A 5303-nucleotide genomic window follows, 5' to 3' on the forward strand; every position below is an offset into this window, starting at 1 on the left:
TGTGGAGCTTTTAAAACTATATATGTTAGTTCTTGAATGAATGGATGATATAGCTTTAAAAAGTTATTTCCTATGATAAAATCCATTCCAGAATCTAACATGTATATAGATGGAACAATGAACCTATAATTTTGAATAAAAATTTCAACCATCTCTGCTTTTTGGTTAATTTTATGTATTGATTTGTCAGCTATTCTAACTCTTAATGGTTTCTTTAATTTTTTCCAATCAAGTTTTATATTTGAACTTGCAAAGCATTGTGTTGCTCCAGAATCTATGAAAGCATTTATAAACTTTTCTGTTATTTTTATAGTAATAAATGTAGCATTATTACTCAGTCTCTGAGTCTGTTTCCGAGACATATTCAAAAATATAGTCTAAGTTATCATCAGATTCCTCTAAAGGTTACATGAAACAAGACTTAGCAATTTCTATTTGTTTAGTAAGATCCTTTTTATCCTTCTTTTTCGGACATTCATTTGCATAGTGTCATTCTTCTTGGCAATACCAACATTTACAATTTTCCTTTTTATTCGGGCAATAGTTATTTCTTTGTCTTTTGTTTTTATTATTATTTTCCTTTCTAAAATATCTCTTTTTTCTCCAGTTTGGATAGTATTTTCTTTTTCTAAATTGATATTTTCTTTTTCTTTGAAAATTTTTATTAAGACCATATTTTTGAGGTATCTCTTCATTATCCTGACAGCAAATTCTAATTATATTTGCAAATCTTTTTTGAGTTACTTCTTGCATACAACGTTCTTTTATCTTAAATCTTCTAATTTACTTTTTTCCATTAGGTGACGCTTTTCTTTGTGAAGAGCTACGGTTTTAAGTGAAAAGTGTGGCTTTGGAAAGTGTAGTTTAGTAAGCAAATCTTTAAATCTGTATGACTTTTGCTCTGTACCCTATAATTCACTTTCAATTTAATATGCAAATTTAAAATGATTTTATAAATTTAACCCTGCCACCCAATTCAATTTTCCTATTTTCAGATACTTAAAAGGAAAAGTATATGGAACCAAGAGGTTACCAGCCAAAAACTAAACAAAACCATATTAATTTATATTAATAATTAATTTTAAATTTTTTAAATTAAAAATTTAAAAAATTTAAAATTGATTAAGTAAACCTAATTGAAACCTATAAAAATCTTCCTCTTCTCTCTCACATTAACCTACCCACCTCCAATAATCACACACACAAACCTCTCTCTCTCACCGTTAGGCCCTTTCCGCCTCCCCACCGCGAACCACTCCTCTTCTATCATCGACATCTGGCTCGTCGAATTCGCTACTGTCGACAAGAACCACTTCCCTTTCGTGAACCAGATGTGTTACCGGAGCCATATTGATGTTGTTGTGGTGATTGAGCAGTGAAAAATAGCTGAGAAATACGAGAGATTTGTGTGGTGTTGGTGTTGCTTTGATGAATAACAGAATAAAGAAGGGTGCGATAGGCAAGAATGAATCGAATGGGTTGGGTCTTGTTTGGGGTGGTGAGACGAAGAGAGGGTTCGGGTTCGAGGTCGGTGAGGTCAGGCTGTGGCCTGTGGGAGCAGAATGCAGATGCGTTGGGGTACTCTACGCTGCTCTATGTTCCACCATACTCTCTATGCCTATCTCTTTTTTATTTTTAAATTTTTTTGGTTAAAAATTGGATACGCTAAGCTAATCATTCCAAATTCATATGAAATCATCACGATGTTGCTCTCTGCGTTTTGGAATATTAGGTGCCGTTTTGATGATTAAAGAAACTGCAAACTACACAATTACAGAAATATAAAAAAAACATTCATTTAATATGAAAAAAAATATCGTAATACTTAACAAAAGAAATATCTTCAATTCATATATATATATATATATAAAATCTTTTTTTTTTGTGATTCACAATTAATATATACATTGTTCATGTATGTGGTTTATATGTTAATGCTTTTATTGATTCTCTTTATTATTATTTTTTGTGTGTGTCTCTTTGTTGCTCTTTATTTTAGTTATATTCATTGATTTCTCTGATGCTCTTTTTATTTAAAATATCATGACAATTTAGAGTGTCTGTTGTGATCCATGTGATATTCGTTAATTTGGTGTATCTTTTTAGATGGTTTATGTTATAATGTGTTTAAGGAGTTGACTTGATTTCTAATATGCTAAAATATTATGGTATTATCATATAGATATTTTTTTTTATTTGTTCATTAGATTCAACTATATAGAATCTTGAAAATTATGCAATTATGTAATTAGTTGTTTTTTCATATAATTATTGTATTGACCATTTACATTAGTGAGACTATTTTCATTATTAATATTTATAAATATGCTATTATTTGTATAATTGATTGAATCATCTTATTTGTTTAAATTTAAATTTCTTTGAGTAAAGTATCGTTTTTGTCCCCAACATTTGGGATAAATTCTATTTGTGTCCCTAACGTTTAAATCGTCCTATTTGTATCCCTAACGTTTGTAAAAGTGATTCAATGTTATCCTGCCGTCAATTATACATCATGAACGCTTTAGTTTGAGTTTTAAAAATCTCTTTTTGAAGTTAGAATATAAATATCTAGGATAGAATTGATGATCCACTCCGAAAAATAGCTCATCAAAAGTTGAAACTAATTCCTACAACATTTACATAATTCACTTTTCTAAGAACATAATCGAATCTAAACACAATAGTGGATATAATATTAAAATCGAACACATCCAAGTGAGGCCTAATTGAGAATGAATACATCCAAGTGAGAATAATTGAAAAATATAATCTGATTTGTTAGTATAATTGATAGTAGGATAACATTGAATCACTTTTATAAACGTTAGGGATACAAATAGGACGATTTAAACGTTAGGGACACAAATATGACTTACCCCAAACGTTGGAGACAAAAACGATACTTTACTCTATTTATTTTAATTTATTAAACTAAATCAATTACACTAATTATTTGTATTAATTAATTAATTACTTTTTAATGGGTTATTATAATTGTGTCTTTAGACCATAGGTTAAAAATATTATAAAAAAAAATTTATAAAAATTGTTGAAAAATAAATATTTTTAAAATGTGTCCTTAAGACACAAATTAACTAAATTATTTTTCAATTTAATGTGTTTGATTTATTCAATTGTATTAATTATAACTAATCAATTATGTAATTTGATTTGGGACAAGTTACTTAAATAAATAGATTAGAGAAAACGTTTACCTGAATGTGCAAAATTGGTTCTTGTTACCTGCATGTGCAAAAAGCCATTTCTATGTAAACCGTGGCAACCCACCACGGTTTCAAAACGTGCATAAACCATGGAGACCCACAGCGGATTAAGGTTGAAAAAAATAGAGTGTAAACCGTGGTAGGTCACCACGGTTTACTAAGGAGAAATTGCGTGCATAAACTGTGGAGAGTCACCACGGTTTATGAAGAAAGTTGTTTGCACATAAAATCCTGTGGTGACCTACCACGGTTTATGTGCAAACAACTTTCTTCATAAACCGTGGTGACTCTCCACGGTTTATGCACGCAATTTCTCCTTAGTAAACCGTACAAAATTATTATTTCCTAATCTATTCATGGACAATACACATATTAATTATAATCGCAAATTAATCTATTTTACATTAAATGACTTATATAATGGTCATCTCATTTATTATCATAAATGCTGAATTAAATAAGTCACTATTACTTTTGATTTAGAATTAAATGAGAATAAAATCAAAGATAATATTTTATTTAGCTTTAGAGTTTAATGGGCGTTACACTCAGATATAAATAGTGACTTCCGAATTTTGGTCTCCAACACATCAAAGCCACATCCGCAACTCTTTTTCCATAAAAGGGATTGCGATTCAACTCTATCAGGGATACAGAAGGTTTTCAAAGAACAAGGGTAGGGGTGCACATGGGCCGGGTGAAACCGGGTTTGATGTGACCCAGACCCGACCCGAAATATACACCGGGTCTATTTATTAGACCCGAACCCGATCATAGACCCGATGAAACCAATACACTTTCGGGCCACAATTATACCGGGTGAAAATCGGGCCGTTAACATTACATTACGTTGATATCTTCTTGTAAGCTAGCATGTAAAAATATCCAAATTTCTAAGACTCCAACCATTATTTAACATGGTAAAATTCACTTAGAAAAATATAACAAGAACCAACCCTTCTTTAAAATTAAAGCAAAATCACAATCAATACTAATATTGTCTAATAATACCAAATATTTAAATCAATACAAATAACACAATATTATGCATTAGTCTAAAGCCTTATGCATTCTAAACATAAAACATTAACTTATAGTCTTATAATGACTAATAATACAAATATTAAGGTTTACAATACTTAAATTCCACATAAAAATAGTTATGATCCATCACTAATAACACAAAATATTAATTGTGTATGATGACTGGGCCACTGGGCCGACTTCGGGTGACCCGAGCTATGGCCCGAACCCGACCCGAAATAATGACCGGGTCTATTTGTGAGACCCTTACCCGACCCTAAACCCGATGAAATCACACCAAATTAACCCCTAAAGTGTTCGGGACCAGGTCGGGCCTTCGGGCCGGGCCGGGTCTGTGTACCCCTAAACAAGGGAATGGTCTGAATTTGCACAAATTCTAAATGTTCAAACTTACAATGTATTTCAGTTAGTTATCGTTACGAGAATGACTCTAATCTATATGTGTCTAAAGAGTAGAATAGATTAAATATTATTTAAGTAATTTATTTCTAATATTGGTATTTGATTAAATTAGTTTTAGAGAAATTTAAATTATTGACTCAATTTATATATTACGACTATTCTTTTTGAATATATTATTTTTATATTTTTAATATAAAATTTCTTTTTTTTATTTTTAAGTTTATTTTCTTTCTCATTTTATATTTCAGATTAGTAATGTAATTATTAAGAAAAATATATTTAAAAAAAAGAAAAAAATATTAAAACATCACTATTTAAAAAAAAAGAAAGATACGTGAAAAAAAGAAAAACGAAAAAAGAGGCTGATGAATAAGGTGCTTGCCCCTCACCTAGGGAGCTTAATGGAAGTGTACGTCGACGATATGCTGGTAAAGACCAAGAAAGAAGTCGACCTCTTGTCTGACCTTTCACAAGTCTTTGACACCATAAGGTTGCACGGGATGAGACTAAATCCTGCAAAGTGCGCCTTCGCGGTGGAGGCAGGAAAATTTCTAGGATTCATGCTAACACAAAGAGGAATCGAAGCTAATCCCGACAAGTGTAGAGCTATCCTGGAAATGAAAAGCCCGA

At 30.8% G+C, this 5303-nt stretch overlaps 1 long non-coding RNA gene across 1 annotated transcript in view; it reads right to left on the reverse strand.

Moving 5' to 3' along the window:
- The window catches only part of LOC110271829, a 13615-nt gene extending 8795 nt beyond the window's left edge, over positions 1-4820 (reverse strand). The window contains exons 1-2 of the long non-coding RNA XR_002362614.1: positions 4811-4820; positions 1172-1177 (exon numbers count right to left, since the gene is read on the reverse strand). This is a non-coding gene — a long non-coding RNA (uncharacterized LOC110271829). The remainder of the gene's footprint in view (positions 1-1171; positions 1178-4810) is intronic.

The sequence above is a fragment of the Arachis ipaensis genome, chromosome B05, assembly GCF_000816755.2.
Source record: "Arachis ipaensis cultivar K30076 chromosome B05, Araip1.1, whole genome shotgun sequence".
Lineage (NCBI taxonomy): Eukaryota > Viridiplantae > Streptophyta > Magnoliopsida > Fabales > Fabaceae > Arachis > Arachis ipaensis.